The sequence below is a fragment of the Sceloporus undulatus genome, chromosome 9 (genome assembly GCF_019175285.1).
Source record: "Sceloporus undulatus isolate JIND9_A2432 ecotype Alabama chromosome 9, SceUnd_v1.1, whole genome shotgun sequence".
NCBI lineage: Eukaryota > Metazoa > Chordata > Lepidosauria > Squamata > Phrynosomatidae > Sceloporus > Sceloporus undulatus.
The window spans coordinates 14,865,039-14,882,857 of NC_056530.1; positions in this window are offsets into that span (position 1 = coordinate 14,865,039).

Consider the following 17,819-nt stretch of genomic DNA (forward strand, 5'->3'; position numbering starts at 1 on the left):
GGGTCTGCAGTTTTGCGCGATATTTAGCTTTCTCCGTCAACAAGTGCTGGGGCTGCAGCAAACTACTAATCCCAGGATTCCACTTCATTCTATCAAATTTGAAGGCCAAAGGGATACTTCATTTTAGATGGACACTTCAACAATACTTCGCAGAGGTTTGCAAATGGTTGTGTGCATCCCAAAGGGTGCATTTCTCCAGCGTCTCAATTCCAGCTTGCTTTCAAGCCACGACGGTCTTCCTGTTTCAGCCGGAAAACCCATCCTGCTTATGCTATTGACATCTTTCTTTCAGTTAGTATCAAAGGTGCCCCAAGACTCCTTAGCGTACTGATTTTCCAGACTTAGAACCTTACTGCGCACATTATTTTCCCCGTTAGGGGAACGGGAAGGGGACTCTCGGGGCCACTCACGACCGGGGGAAAAAATAGATTTTACCGCACAGCAAATCATCCACAAAATGGTCTCATTCCGTTCCCCAGTGCTAAGCCATCCCCATTCAGTGCTGAGGAGCATTAAATGTTCGGGTCAGAAGTTTTCCGACCAAACAAAATGACGCCCCTCAGCACTGAATGGAGATGGCTTGGTGCCAGGGAACGGAACGGGGCCATTTTGTGGATGATTTGCTGTGCGGTAAAATCCATTTTTTCCCGGTCACACACGACCCCGAGAGTCCCCTTCCCATTCCCATAATGTGTGCAATAAGGCTCTAACACGGCTACATCTTTGCATCCTGCTCCCCTGAAGACCTGCTTCAAGGCTGGATCGATCCCAGGCGGCATCGGTAGTTTCAGGCCAGCTTTGCCACCTGCTGACCGCATCTAGGACTGGCCACTCTGTTCATTTCAGCAGGAGCTCATCAATAACCTTTGCTTGACATTCCTCCATCCACTGACTGAAAGCAGCTGGCAGCTTCCCTGAGGCTTAAGCAGCTGCTGAAGGAAATGCCTAATTCTGAATCTGTCCAGATCCGCCAAGCTGGTGTTGACCTTCCAGCTCAAGCCATTGCAGGTTTGGCTCCCTCCTTGGACATCCGGCTGTGCAGAAATATTATTTTCTTTAAAGAACATGCAGCCCATTTATGTGCAAAAAATCCCAGTTTCAATGTAAGTAACAACCCCATGCAATTTTTCACCCGGAATACATCCTGAGCCGCAAATATTCTCTGAAATCCACAGGACGTTTCTGCAGTGCAAAGAAAATGGCTAAAACTACTCATTGCTTGCTTGCTTGGAGAAAAAATGTAGTGAGGAATTATACTTGTCCCTCCATATTTTCTAAGGTTAGGGGCACAAGACCCCCATGTTTTTACATGAGAGGACACCTCTCTAGGAATCCCTAGGTCCTCCAGTACAACTCTGTGGTCAATGTTCAACAGACACTGAGCACAGAACTGCGCTGGAGGAACTACAAAAGCCTAGTCTCTAGAAATCCCTAGGTCCTCCAGTGCAACTCTGTGGCCAACGTCCGACAGACACTGAGCATAGAACTGTGCTGGAGGAGCTACAAAGGTCTAGTAGAGTGTTCTCTCTAGGAATCTCTAGGTCCTAGTGCAACTTTTAGTTCTAGTTGACCATAGAGTTGCACTGGAGGACCTAGATATTCCTAGAGAGAACATATTCATCAAATCAGTGAATAATCAAATCTACTAAAATTTAAGCCGCAAATATCGAGGGATGAGTGTACATCCTTATATCATCATCATCATCATCATCATCATCATCATCATCATCATCATCATCATCATCATCATCATCATCATCATGTCCCGCCTCTCCAATGAAATCGAGGCGGCTTACAACAGTATTAAAAGGCATTAAAATAAGGTTGGGATGCAGTTCCCTGCATTCCTTGTTACCAAGAATGGCCGCTTCAGGGGCTGATGGGACTCTCAGTCCAACAAGATTTGGAGGATGCTGCTGCAGCCATCCTGGCTCTGGTCTCTGATGAGGCTCTGCCAATCTGGGCATGTGCCAAGCAATTTTCTTTTGCCTGGTTTTTAACCTGGGAATCGTGCCATGAGGCTGCCTTTCAACTCAGTTCTTCCTCCTTTTCTTTCTGGGGGAAAAAAGAAAAAGGAAAAGAAAAAGGAGGAACGGATTAAATGAAGTTTGAGAGAAGAGCCATAATTTCAATCAGAGGCAAACAACTGGGGAGGGATGAGGCACACGTTCCCCTCGCATTCTATTCTACCAATTAATTATTTAGTTACATGCTGTCTGTTATGATGAGAGATAATTAGAGGTAATTAGCTGAAAAAAATTATTAAAGGTGGGAAAGCTGCCAGTTGGTTATGAAAGCGAGGCGAGGTTTTTGCGGACGGCCAGGAGGCTCTGCGGGTCTGGCTTTGCGTTGGAGGCACAGCTTTATTTTCCACCGCGTTTGAAACCAGGTGGAAAATAATATGAAATTAGGCTGTCAAGGGATTTACCCTGAATGGCAGTGTCCATGTCGATGGGATGGAAATTCTGTTCTGGCTTTCAGTCCGAACTTTATAGGAGAGGCGAATCTGGGGTTTAGACTGAAAAGAGATGTTGGGGAGAAGGTTCAGCTCCATGGAGAGGTCATTTTGGAAACCAAAGGGTTATCCAAAGTGCTGCAACATTTTAAAGGTATAGAATAGATTCTTTAAAAGTTCAGACTATACCAGAATATTATAGTACCTTTTTGTGTATCTGAACTCCTTGGAGACAGGAAAGCAGGATGTAACTGTCAAATAAATGGAGTGCAAACAAGGACACAAATCTTTGCTTGTTTCATAGTCGTCTGGTGGATTTCAAAGTCATAGCAGTCTGGAAAATCGGTCTGCAAAAGGATCGTGAAGCCACAGTTCAGACAAATGTCCCCAAATATCCCTTTAGTTGGTCATGACCACTGAATGGAGCCTGCATTTCAAGGAGAATACACCTCACATTAATAGATAAAGAGGTTTGTAGCATAAACATTTTACATTTCTTTCTCTGCTGGAGGTTTCAATGAGCAGTCATGATCAATTAAAGGGATACTTGGGGTCATTAGTCTGAGCCGTGGCTTCATGATATAGGACTGGCAAGAAACAGACCTTAGATAACCCAAAACAGTAACTAAGGCTAGTCAAGATCTTAGAAAAGTTGGGGTTTTTTGGACCTCTTGTTGTGTGCCTCCAAGTCATTTTGGGCTTCTGGTTATTCTATTGAAGAGTTTTCTGGCACGATTTGTTCAGAGGGGGTTTGCCATTGCCTCTTCCTGAGGCTGAGAGAGTGTGACTTCTCCAAGAAGTTGGGGTTTGTTTGTTTTGGACTACAACTCTAAAAATCCCGTCGCTGAAGCATCCAGAGCGGGACCCCCCCTTGTCTTCCCATCTCCTCCACGCACAATTCGCGGAGTCATGCCTGCGCCGTCTACTTGTAGATACAATTGATATATGTTGAAAATATCAGTTTGCTCAGAGAGAAGGGCTGCAGAGGGCAACTCCATTAAATCTGCCGGAATTGGTACATTTGACACACAAAAATGGCTGTAACTCAAAGGCGCCGCATGAGTAACGACAGCCTTTCAAGGCAGACCCACCGGTGGAAAAATACAGCGGTTGCGTTGCCTTTAGCCCTGAAAACACAGGCTGCAGTCAATGGCTGCAAACATCAAGGCGAAGTCCCTCTCCTTCGGAAACAAAGCTCCACCATCCTGATCTTCTGGCAGGGCTCTTTTGAACCCCGCCATTGATTCCTCCTCCCTGGCCCATCGGCTGAGCATCATTAAAAATAATAGATCCCATGCCAGACCCCACAAAAGACCCAGTGGATCATCACACTCTGGGTTTATGCCATGGGGCAAGGGGTGATGGCACAGTTTTTTTTTCACCCGGAGGGAAGAGGATTGTGCGTATTAGAGATCTAAAGTACCTTCAAGGCACCAGGTCTTGTCTGATCTTGGATGCTAAGCAGGGTCAGCCTTGGCTAGTACTTGGATGGGAGACCAGATACTCTAGGCTCGGGTTCAGGGCAACCAAAACCAAGTATTTCCTTGCTTAGGAAAACCCTCTGAAATCCATAGGATTTCTCTTAGTTGACAGTAGACCTGAAGGAACATAGACACACAAGGTAAAATAGAGTTGATTCTCTACCAAATTGTGATGGAAGTGGCCTCCCTCCTCTGTCCATTTGGCCTCTAAGGTGACCCTTTGTGACCTAACTGGGCTAGAAGATCCTATGACCTGTTGTCAATAATGCTGTCATATTATTCCCTTGTATGGTGCTGTCATGCCTTCCCTTTGTCATTGGAACCAGAGCTACAAAGTGCAAGCAGGATTTGAGCTTGTTCTTCTGGAAAACATTTTTTCCCTGAAAGCCAAAAATAAACGGACATCAAATGTTAATTTAGACATCAGGGAAGATTGATGTTAACACAGGGGCCGATCCTTGCTTCTTGCTTGCAGTCCCTCCTGGGAGCCCCAGAGCCAGGCAAGGTCTGTGCCTTTGGACTTTCCTCTCATTTGGGTGGGCAGCCTCAATGAGAAAGTTCAAGGCACCAAGAAGAGCAATAAATCCATCTCCAGGAACACAGAATCCTTATTTCGAGCTTGTCTTTGACTCAGACGCTCTCCTTTCTCCAGACATCCGAAGGTCAGGAGCTGGTGGTTGCTTATCTGTTGTGTGCCTTCAAGTCAATTAGGATTTAGGCAAACCTATTGTGGGGTTTTTATTGGCACGTTTCTTCAGAGGGGGTTTGTCATTGCCATCCTCTGAGGCTGGGACTATGTGACTTTCCAATGGTCAACCAGTGGGTTTTGTGGCCAAACTGGGAATTGAACCCTGGTCTCCAGAATTGTGGTCCAATACTCCAACTGCTGGACCATGCAATACCTTTGTTGCTGTGTGCCTTCAAGTCGTTTCCAACTTATGGAGACCCTAAGTCAAACCGATCGTTGGGTTGAATGGTGTCTTCCTTTATGACAGAAGAGGGTTGAACTGGATAGCTCTTTGTGTCCAAATGCTAGGATCCTCTGGTTTTTAAAGAATTCTCCTTGCAAGCATTTTGTAAGAAGGCATCATACTGGAAGAGCAACTGGCAAAAGCCTCTGCAAGAGCAGCACTAGGACCACAGTGCAGGAAATTGCGAGAGAGGAAGCCGACTGAGCAGCCATGGCTTGGAGCCAGGAGCGTCATGCCGTGATGGACCTGTTTCGGGAGGAGAAGGGAAACTGGCTTTGCCCACAGCCCAGTCTTGGATGATGGCTCAGGTCCATTAAAGGCTCAGCTTTCAAAGAGATAGCCATGCTAGGATGAAAAGGAGAAATTACAGTTCCTAGAATCCCATAGGATTGAGCCAGGGCAGTTAAAGCAGTCTCAAACTGGATTAATTCTGTAGGGTGTTTTGGACCAGGGTTTTAGAAATTTTGGGCTATTTAATTGCACTGTGCAATTCAGTTGCATTATGCAACCATCCCCATGCAAACCCTAGAGTGAATGCAAAATAGACTGTTCCAAAATTAACTTCAGCGTACAGAAAGACAGATGCAGACAGGTAGACAGGTGGGATTACAGAAACAATGGGCTATTCAATTGCCCTGTGCAATTCAGTTGCATTATGCAAGCCTTCCTATGTAAAGCAGAGAAGGAACGCAAAATGGATCATTCCAAAATCAGCACGTTTTGGGCCCAGTTGAGCACATGTGGGAATTTAATGGAGGCACCCGAAGGAGCGCCTGGATGGTGTCTGTTGGATGGTCCCCAACCTCCCCCGCCCCCAGCGCCAGCGATTATGCTCCGAATGGCAAAGGAGCCGTGCTCTAATCCAGTCATTACAACGCTTCTTAAAAAGAGATTACGGGATTTAGTTTGTCAATGGATTTCATAGCTGCTCAACCTAATTGGGAGGCTCACTGGCGGCGAGAGCCTGATTGTCTCTTCGGCAAGCACTTTAACTCCTCTCCTTCCAGCAAAGGCCTGGAGTCAGAGATGGAGGCAGGCTGGCCAGGCATCCTCTTTTCCCAGGACGTGCCCTACATTCCCACCTTCCATCCAGGAGGAATCCCACAGTGTCCTCCGTGTACTGAGCATGCATTTGCATTTACATTCCTAGGAGTGTTTTCAGCTTTGAATCGGTAACATCTGAGGTTTTTCTTGAATGGCCTACATTTTTATTTTTCAGTCGTGAAAAGAGATCAAAAAATGGTTTAAAAGCACCAAGGACAGGCTCTTTAGCACTCCTGAGTTTGGGAAGAGAGGCTCACAAGGCGACATAAAGGACATTTTTGTAAAAATATCATTTTGTAAAAGTGATTGTCGGACGATATGGATGACTTTTGGGATGGGTCAGCCATCTACAGCTGTGTCTGTTTGTGTGTATGTTTTGCCCCTTTCATATGGGAAGATCGCTTCTTCTGGCAAAGCTCTGAGTCGTTTTCATTTTTTGCAGCCCTGGACCCTGTTTACCGATCTCTGCAAATACTTTTGTCAGAAGATCCAGGAATGGCAGTTTTGTGAAATTGGCAAAGGGTTAAAAGAAGCACTAGGCTTTTTATTAACCACAGGAAGACATTAAAAGTCCAGAAACTCATCTTCCATCCAGATATTATTATGGGTTTTGTGTCCTCGGGAGAGCAAAGCAAATGGCATCCTTCCAGGGAAGGAGCTGCAGAGCAGAAACTCCTCACCTGCCTCGGGTTTAATCCCCTCCTTTTAAATATTGATTTTCCTTTTTTTTTTATCAAGTGGGGAGGAAAAAGAGAAGATGGGTAGAAGGGGGGAATGAATGAATGAAAAGAGGGATGGGAAGAAGCCCCTTTCCCTTAGAAAAGTGAAAAAGAGGTGAATTTCTAATCAAGGTGAAGCTAAATCTGTTTGCAGGAGAGAAGGCCATCCAAGCCGTTTTCTCTGGAGTTTAGAAAGACAATCAGAGAAAGGAGAGGAGGAGAGACCTTCGGAGGCCAGAAAACGAGGATGCTAAATTAAACGACTTTTCAGCTCTCGGCTGGCTTTGCATTTGGGCTTCGCATACGATTTAGGTTTCAATTAAAACCCAAAAGCCACACACCCAAACCTCCCTTATCCTGGGGTTTCGCTCACATACAGAGGGAAGGCTTTGTTTGCAGAGGCACCGAGTTCAATTCCTGGCATTTCCAGACACAGAGAAGGGCTTCAGCAGAGGTCCTGAACCTAAAGGGTCTTCCCTGTTCGAAGCCCAGCAGCACCAAAAATAATCATGTTGACTTCCAGGGAGAGTTCAAGCTTGATCTGTTCCAGGACCCATTTGTTTGGCCGTTCATGGTATCCTTAGCAATCTTCTCCAGCACCACATCTCAGATGACTTGATCTTCTCTCTATTTGCTTTCTTCACAGTCCAGCTCTCACATCCGTACATGGCGATGGGGAATACAATGGCTTGGATGCCCCTAACCTTGGTGCTTATTTAGCTTTTGCATGAAAAAGTGGTATTTGTTATGTATGTGTTATTTACATTTGCCGTGACCAAAATGCACCTGCAAGCTAAAATAAACCTGGGTTCCACTTTTCAACCAGTTCCTCTTTCCAACAGTCCTTTGTTCCTCAACCCATGAGATAAGCAGGGCTTTCCTGTACATCCACCCAAATGAGAGAAACCATCTGCTCTTGCAATGGTTTCCAGAGCAAGGCTCTTGTGAAAGATGTTCAAGCGGATCTGGCCATCCCAATTGCAGATGCTTACCTTCCAGGAACCCTGCTTTAAACCCTCTCTTTGTGTTGTATCACGTGTGGCCATTGTTTTGTGCATTCGTGAACGGCTCCCAATTTTTCAGGTGGCTCAGTTCTCCTTTCTGCCGCGGAGCATGAGGACACTGTGCTTTTGACCAGGCTCAGCCACACAGATTAGGACATTTATTCTCCCCCCGTTGTCTTATCTTCAGCTCAGCATGCCAGCCATCTCATGATAGAGGCTCCAGGAAATCATCTTTCTCTTTTAATATACATTTTGCAAAAGAAAAAAGAAAAAGAAAGAAAGTTGTTGTGGTCTGTTTCTAAAAGGGAGAACAGCATGCAAAAATATCACAAGTAAAACAACTCAAGGTGTGTCCTGAATCCTATTCTAGGGAGATTATCACACGAAGGAGATTGGGAGTTTATCCCATAAATATCCTGAAAAAAACTGCATAATTATGCAAATTAAAGTGGTCACAAAGAAGCATTTACTTTCAGGATTTCAGCAACAATGCATTTCCAATATCACTTTGTTTGCGCAACTGCGTGTGATAATCATTAGCGCAATTACTCACCATTTCCGCTTTATTTGCAGGATGCTTTAAATGTGCTTTAATCTCTCTTTAATACTGAAATTAGCCCCAGTGTGATAAACTCCTAGGTCATGTCTAGAGTAGAACCACTGAATTGTTTAGATGTATCTATGTGTCAACTCGCCATTCAACATTTGACGCAATGGGGCTACTCTAATTGGGACAAACTAATAGGATTCTCAGTCTTTGGTCCTCCATTTTGTTTGGACTTCAGCTCCAAGAAGCCTCAGCCAGCATGAATTCTGGTAAATGACATCTCAGCACATCTGGAAAACCAAAGGTTGAGAACTAGTGCCCTACATGGTTTATTTCAAGAAGCCCAGCATTGCTCTGTTGCAGGATATTTCGGGAGGAAACCCTTCTTTGTGCAATGAATCATTTTGGGTCAGGGCTGGTGGTGTCCCAGTGGATAATTCCAAAGTGCCACCTCCTCAATTTCCCCTGCATTTTGCATCATCGTGAGAACGGGGCATCACTTCATTTGCACATTGGCTCTGAAGCTATGCATTAAGTCCTTCCTATCATTTTAATGCTCCTTGCTTCTTGGGAGTCAATATCGGCTGCTGGCAGAGACAGGGGTCCCTGGGCTTTGCGCTTCCTTCTGTCAAGTGGATGCGTTTGAGGCTCAGGTACTGATTCTCATTAGTTTTTCCTTGCTTGGCCACTTCATCGATTTCTCCTCATTCTCTTCATTACTAGTCACATCACAGTTTAGAAGCGTTTGGAGGGGAAAAAATTTACAAATAAAAGAGGAGGATGGGGTGGGATCCCTCCAGGAGGAGAATGCCCATAGCATGCCTCGGCAAAGACGGCGCAAAGAAAGTTTCCCACTTTGCCCTAAGCTTCTCCTTTGTGATGTGGATGAAGGAGATGATAATGAATGGAAGTTAACTCCACCTGTCTCTTCTCTCTCTCAGGGAATTGTGATAGTTGTCACAAGGTCTCGAACGCAGAGCATTTGTCCAAAGGCTGATGAAGTGGGTGAGCAATGGCAAGTAGTACCTCTGGGTCAGTAGTGGCCAGTGAAGCCACATTTTCCTCCTTATGTTTAATTAGGGGCTAGTTATAGGGGGCTGATGGGCCACAATAGCATCCCTGGATGCTGTGGATGCTCCCATTGGAGTCACTAGGGTTAGTAGACATTTGGGGATCAGTCATGTCACCCCCTATTTAGGGTGTCAAGCACCCCTTGCACCCCTGTAGTGACACCTCTGACGACACCCTCCAGAAAAATGCAAACTTCCCCCCCGAAATGTATTTTAGGGGGTGCGGGGGCATTCTTGCCACTCTTTTTGGTGTTTATCAGACAAGCTCTTAAAGAGGTACTATTCCAGTGTGACTCCTCTAGCTGCCTCCTGTTGCATGCTGGGACTGGCAGTTTTAAGGAGGGGTATTTAGAATTCTCAGGCAGAGAAGTTCAGCTCCTTAAAACTGCCAATCCCAGCATGCAACAGGAGGCTGCAAGAGGAGTCACACTGGAATAGTAGCTCTTTAAGAGCATAGTGTGATAAACATCTATGTCTCCCAGGGCCATTTTAAGCCAAGTAGATGCCTTTTATAACTGGAAGTGACCCAGGTGTCACTTCTTGTTCATTCTCTGTGTTAGAAAAGTTATCTTCTGGGCCTAAAATGACCCATGGACCAAGTGAGCAGGGAATCAAAACCTGGCCTCCAGGGTTGTAGTCCAATGCTCAAACCACTAGGCGATGCTGGTTCTCATTTATACCATCATATTGTCTTTAAAAAATGTGCACACACAGAAGACAGTTGACGGCGGGGGATGCTGGGAGTAACAGATGAAGAGACACATTTGGAGATGTGCTGTTTGTGCTATTCCTGTGCCGGTGAGTTTGGATTTTCCACTCCAGCTCCCCAGTGATTGGGGTTTTTGAAGCAAAAGCCTGGCCTCCTGGAGTCCAAAATGAGGCAGCCTTCCCTGAAGCCATCCCCATCATTAGTATATTCGCTCTATTCCTCCGATGATGATGATGATGGCGAATGCGCCTGCCTTTGGCGCCACTTCCATTAAGCACGTTCTGATGGAAGAAGGTTTTGCTCTGGCCTGTCACATGAAAAGGGAGGAGGGAGCGCATGGTGAGGCCCATCACTCTCGCTTGACAAGGCGACATTACCTAAAGCCCGAGCGGTCCTTCTTATTTATTTTAAATACTAGGGGGGAGTTTATTTCGATGGTGTGTAGTGTCTGTAAGATGTCATTTTCCACCAGGCAGCTGATGGGCGATTGCATGGACGCTGGCAAAGAGGAACAGGGCAAGCGAGGGGAAGAGCTTTCTTTTGCTGGTGCAAAACAAGAAGAAAATTGCACTGGGAGGCAGGGAGCGAATACATCCAAGAGAGCAAGAATTACCTCCAGAGTATTCTGGCCCTGAACCCCCCCTCAAACCATTCCTTTCCTTGCGGGCTTTCAGCTGTCTTCTCCAGCAACAATGGGAGGCTACCTGTTCATTGACCGGTGTTGCTGCTGAGGTCAGAAGGGGGTTCCCAGCCATGCTTTTGATGCTGGGCACCTTGTTCAGACCTCAGAGGATCATGCACCCATAGCAGTGACAATGAATGGGGAGTGTGAGTGAAAGGCAGCCGCCATCGTTGCTGAAAACCTGGTGCAAAGGGTGAGTTGTTTCAATGCAGGTGAAGGGGAAGAAGCCCCAAATCATCATGAAGACAGTCCAGGCCTGATTTGAGATTTTGGCTCTGCTTTGTATTTGCAGGATGCAGTGAGGCTGGAGGAAAACTGGGGTAAATTCGCCATGTAGTTGGTAAGGCCTTCATCATCCAAATGGTTTCCCAAATGGCAAGGAGAGCTGATGCACTTTCCTTAGCAAAGGAGATTGAAACAGCCACCGAGGAAAACTCTGAAGAAACTTTTAGCGCCTTCCTCTAAGCAACATTTTTCTTGATGGGATATCCGGACCCCAGGGGTCTTTCCTGACCCCTTCTCCTTGCACCCCTTCCAGCACTTAGCTTTGGATGTGCAGCACCCCCAAATGAAAATGGAGACATTCTTCCCTCCCTGCCTTCCTCTGGCCCTTTGAGCCCAAGCATCCTTGGCTTGGCAGGTACTTTTCCCTTTCCTCCTCCATTTGCCATCAGCGGCTGCTTCCACTGACCTGGAAGCGAAAAGAGATTTTATCTCATATAATAGCTTTGCCTTTGCTCTTGATATTAGAAGCTGGGGGGGATCTCTCTCTCTCTCTCTCTCTGTTTGTCTATATGGTTGTTGTGGCTTATGGCTGTTTCACAACTGATGCCACTGTTGGGTGCATCTAGGTGGCAGAAACAATAATGTGTGGTGGCTTCAGAGAGTGGCACGGCTGTTTATGTTTTAACCCCAACTTTAAAGGACCAGTCCAGTTTGCTAACAGGTCTAACACATTGAGAAGATCCTTTAAAATTTGGACTGCAACCCAAAACAGATTCGCTGGCCAAACTGTCATGGGACCACTGGCTGCCAAGGAGCAGAAGAGGAACGTTGCATCCCATTCTTTCACTCTTTCTGTTCCCCAGCTGGAAAATAGGGATTGATTATGACGTACCTTGAAAGGCTGTTGGGAGCACCAATGCAGACTGGCAAGTGAAGCATTTTATTGCAGAGAGATGCACATCCTTCCAAACTAATGGAAGCAAAATGTCGATGGAGTGACAATGCTATAAACAAGAGAAGTTACTGCTGATATTATCTAAAGTCCTTGATGGTCTTGAAGGCATCTGTGGTTCTACTTTTGTTGTTGTTGGACATATTGCAGAATTTCTTCCACAAAGGACAGAAGAAACCAGATGCATTGGTCCACTTGGAAAGGAAAAAACATACTCAAACCAGAAAACATGGAGGAGGTAGCTGTGTTGGCTGTTTAGTAAATTCAAACAAAAACCCACCAAACAGTGATGCCTTTACTGACCAACCAAAGTGCACAATATACTTGTTGCAAGCTTTCGAATCTCCATGGGCTTCTTCTTCATCAGGCAAGATATTACAAACAAAACAGAAGAAAAATTGGAGATGTTAGTAAGATGCCTGCATTTTGCTTTTGCATGCTGGCTAGAACTGCAGTAACAACAACAGAACATCACAAAGTGTTCCATAAAATTTTCTTGCACAGAGAAATACACGCTATTTTAGCACATAGCCCCACATTTTCAGCACAGAAATAGTGCTTACAAATATCAATAGTGGGGAGAAAACTATAGGACGGAATAACTGAGGATTTATATCTCTGGGGATAGGTTTGCGCACAGAGTATCCAAAGACCCCATGCATTCCCAGGGTCTTTGCCATATGCATTTTTCTTTCTATTTGCAGGGAAAGACTCCCCTTTTTGCTGTCTAGGAATGAGAGGGGCTTTGCCTTGTTTCCCAGGTGCGTCGCACAAATTTGTGGGGCTGAGCAAGCAGGTTCCCACAGCCCTACATCAATGACAGCTTCCCAGCTCCATGCGTGATATTGCTTATTACCATGTACATGCCCTATTAGCGGGGGAACAAATTAGATTAACCTTGTGTAGTACATCATTATTTAACATCGCTTCAGTCCCTGCTGCTTGCAACCCACCTTTTAATAATCCAGGAGCTGGAACTCAGCCTCCCAAGACGCTCATTCCAGCTTTGCAAGATTAAGAAAAGTGGCTCTTCTTCTAGCATCTCTCAGGTATAAGGCAATGGCTTGGGCTGCATCTGCGTTGCAGAAACAAAGCGGTTTGACACCACTTTGGCTTTCATGGCTCAATGGAGTTCTGGGATAATAATAATAATAATAATAATAATAATAATAATAATAATAATAATAGGATTTATTTATATGCCACTCAGTCACTGGGAATCCGGGCGTCTTACAACAGAGAGGATAATACAAGGCAATAACAATAAACATGAATTAAATAAAAAACAAATGTAACATGGCAATGGGATCTGTAGTCTGGTGGAGTATCAGAGCTCTATATTATTATTATTATTATTATTATTATTATTATTATTATTATTATTATTTTACTTTATTTTTATCCCGCCTTTCTCCCATAGTGGGACCCAAGGCGGCTAACATATATAGAACAGAACAATTAAAATAATAAAAATATAAAAATTACAAATATAAAGTTTAATATATAACAATAATAGTAATAATAATAATTATTATTTATATCCCACCTCTCCAAGCAGATCGAAGTGGTTAACAATAATAAAACAACATTAACACACAGTAAAACATCATAACTCATCCACAATAAAATTACATTTTAATTATAAACTAAGCAGGGACAATTGAGGGGCAATTGATAGGAGGAGGCTAAATGTCTTACCAAAACTACAAATCCCAGAATTCCATGAGGCAGAATATGAAATAATAATAATAATAATAATAATTTTTATTATTATTATTATGGCATTTAAAGCAGTGCAAAAGTGCATTAAGTCAGCTTGCCTTCCCTATTAGCTATCCTCTCTTGCCATCATGCCAGCTGAGAAACCTTTTGCTTTCCGCATCTTTCCTCCACCTCTTTATTTCTTTCAAAACTCACTCATTCCCATTCATTGGATTTTTATTTTTTTTAAAAATGCATGCATTCATGCAGCTGTTTCTCTCTTAATCTCTAAACAGGGATCAAGAAAGAAGAGGAGAGACGATTAAAACCAAGGATGGGATTTTTCTCCTTCCTCGCAGCAAGGTTTTTAGTGATGTAACGTAAATCTAAATGCCAACTGAGAATTAATGCCAACGTAATAAATGCCGCCTTTGAACGTAAACACAATTAGCCGAGGTGCTTTAGACCCCTTTTCCATTGCCTTTCCTGCAATAAATACTAACAGTTCCTGTTTCTTAATCTTTTTTGTGTCTTTTTCTTTTGGAGATTTTAGCCTGGCAATCGGTTATGCTTTGCATGATTGTCTTTACTTTCGGGAATGTTTGAAAAATGAATTAATAATTGAAGACCGCTTTCCCACTAACTTTCCTCTTTTTGACCTGACTCAAGGTGTAGGTAAAGCATGGATGTGTCTATGATTATTTCCTATACTCCTCTGAACCTCCGTGGAAGAATTTCCTACCGAATAATTGCAAAAGGCTTTGGTGCATCCAGGCCAAGCAGTAATGCTATTAGCTTTAGCCAGGCAGAAGCTAACAGGGAGGAAAGTGGATGAAGTAATTGGGATTTCTTTTTTCCTAAGCAAAAAGAAGCCATTGGTAACTGATGATGGTCACCTCCTCTTTGCCTGAATGAAGGTGAATAGAAGGCCTTGGTCTTTTGATACCGATCCAGACCTATAAATTAAGCAAAACTGGGAGTTCTCCAAAGAATCTCAGCTGCTCCTTCCAAGAAAAATGCCTACATCCTGAATTCACAAGATTCCAACCAGGTCAACACAAGCCACAAACTCACATTGCTCCAGATTGTTTTGAAGGAGAAGATGACATTGGACTAGATCCAATATAGTCCAATCGACACTGCAGGATTAATACAGTCTGATACCGTTTTAATTGCCACGGCTCAATGCTATGGAATTCTGGGACCTGTAGTTTTGTGACCTATTCAGCCTTCTCTGGCAGAGAGTTCTGGTGGTGTCCATGAAACATAGATGAAATGCTGTGTTTGGACTTGAGTCTCATCTCCAAGGTATCTCATCATTATCCTTCCCATCCACAATAAAAATACATTTAAATGATAAACTAAGCAGGGACAATTGAAAGGCAATTGATGGGAGGCCGCTGAGAGGCTACTTATTATGCATATGCAACCGTTCCAAAATATGAAAATATCCAAAACCCAAAGCACTTCTGGTCCCAAGCATTTCAGATAAGGGAGACAACCTAAAACAGAGGTTGGCAACCTACGGCCCGTGGGCCGGATCCGGCCTGGTGAGACCTTGGGACCGGCCCCAGCCCGGTCCTGCAGCCGATTGCCGCCCCTGCCGCAGCTTCCCTGCTGCTCCAGGCACCATTTTGAGTTCGGCCCCCCAGTTGTCTGAGAGACAGCAACCCGGCCCCCGGCTCAAAAAGGTTGCCTACCCCTGACCTAAAAGAAGGACGCCTTGAATGGGATTCATGTGTATCTTGACTGGACTTTGTTTTCTTTTGCAACTCTTGCAGGACCCATTTCTCAAAACAAAATGACCGGCGACTCCAGGCGGAGGCAGAGAAGGAGAGCCGGTTATTTGCTCAGCTGTTGATAAAGGGAGCAATTTCCAGCTATATTGCATTGTGCACTTGACCTGCCACGACCTTTCATAATTCGCCTTTAAAAACAATCATAAAGAAGGGGATGATCTGGAGAAAGAGGCGGCTGTGTCGCAGGATTGATTCCCTGCCGGGTGAACCAGCAGCAAATGTAACTCTTGGATTTTGGCCCCAAATTCTTAGCCCCCCTTGACATTACAGTAGCATTTGGGACAATGGGAGGTATGTGTATCCAGTGGTAGCCATATACAAACAAAAATACACCAGGCCTAAGACTCAACAACTATGGCATGCTTTGCCTCCAACATTGAAAATGGAGGCTGGGGTGGGAAATGGGCTTCAGGGAGCAGTTGCGGGATGCATATCCTCTAATAAAGATGAATCAAGAAGATTAGATCTTGAGATTGCGCCTCGACGGCTGGCCGCAGCATCCCTCCAGATTGGTGTTGCCCACCCTTGTCTTCTCCATTGCCTTTGGCTAAGAAGAAGGGAATGAGTTATTAAAAGAGAGGTAGTGCAAGGTACTAAACTCAAATTAAATGTGGAGAAGGAGCAAGGAAAGAGGGGTGGTGGTGTTGCTTGTGACTTTCTCATAAATCAGCCATGCGCCGCATTGTCAAATAGTACATTTATTTTGATCCTCGAGAAACATGTGTGTGTCTATTTGCTGCTAGGAGTAGAAGGGAGGGAAGGGAGGGGGGAAAGACTTTTAGATTTCTTTTTTCTGTCTCTAATAAAACTGAAAGTATTTGGAAAGTTTAATTTAATTTGTGTCACAGCTTAGATTTATTGCGGCCGGGACGATGGAAATAGATTGATCGGTGTTTTGTCAGTTTCGGTTTCTGGTTGCCAAGCAGCCGTAAGCGGTTTGTTGGGGAAAAGGATCTGGGGAGAAACAAGAGGAGGCAAGAAGACATGCAATTTGGAGCGGAGAAGATGGAGTTAATTTGCGCTTGTCATTGCGCTTGCCATAGCCATGGTTTGCTTTTTCCCACAAAAGAGAATTAGCATCCCTTGCTCTGCACAGCTGCGTTCTGCAGGAAGATACAGAGCATTCTGCAACTGGGAGAATTATACAAATCAAGGGCTTTTGCATTATTATTTCCCAACATTGCAATTCCATTTTCTGGTTTTATTGCTTTGCATCCAAGCTGGTCTTGGGAAGAAGCAAGTCCTAACCCCAGCCATGCATTTATTGCAAACCACGGAGTGAAGAAAATGTGGTCCACATGTCATCCCTGAAGCTGAGGCCTCCAAGTGCCCCCAACATAACCACTCCAAAACTGACTTTGTTTTTTTGTAAAAATAAAAGTGGAATAAAAAAGGTCCCCTGTGAACCTTAAAGGACCTGTCGGGGGCAATTTTGCCATATTCTGACCCCTTAAACCCCCCCAAAAGTCACCTTTGAACCTGGAAGGAAACCATAAGGTTAATGCGCCCCATTCAACACCTGGAAGATGCCCATCAACAAAATCTTATTTGTGAAGTCGAAGGGTTTCACGGCTGGCATCCATAGTTTTTTGTGGGTTTTTCGGGCTCTGTGGCCATGTTCTAGAAGAGTTTATTCCTGACGTTTCGCCAACATCTGTGACTTTGGCATCTTCAGAGAATGCTGGCATAGAAGAGAGTTGAGTGTATATATTATATACTCTGTCTGCAGCATAGCAGGAAAATTATTTGCCCTAAATCTTATTTGCCCTAAATGACAGATCACCTGACCCTAAAGGTGGCATTTAATAATCAGCTTTTCCTTTCCTTTTTTAAAAAATGAGAATTGAATCTGTGCATAAAAAAATCTGCGGATATGGAGGGTCGAATGTATTTTGCAAAGTGCAATTCTTTGGAGGGAGAGGTCATGATACTAGAACAAAGCAGCTGAGTGGGGTATAAATAAATAAATAAATAATAATAATAATAATAATTATTATTTTGATGCTAGTGTAGTGGAGAATCTATTTTGGATTTTATTCTGAATTACAGAATAACTTTGCAATGTGTTCAATCCTATCCTTCAAATAGGTTTAGCAGCTTGGACAGTTCCTTCAACTGCAGAGACGCTCTCCAAGGGACTGAACCTGTTTGGAAGAGAGGTTTGTCGCCTTGGATAACTCGAAATGTGATTTTATTGCAATTTGCATTTTATTGTCGTTTTCTGTTTTGTAATCCGCCTTGATACCTTCAGGAAAAGGCGGGAATATATTATTATTATTATTATTATTATTATTATTATTATTATTATTATTCTCATTTCCTATTCAAATTATAATCCACAGTAGCTTTATCCACCCCAGTGATACCAGAGCCACCCACTTCCCCTAATGGAGCAGAACATTAATTTCTTATCATTGGCTTAATGCTGAATTAGCATTCAGGCAAACGACATATTTCCCC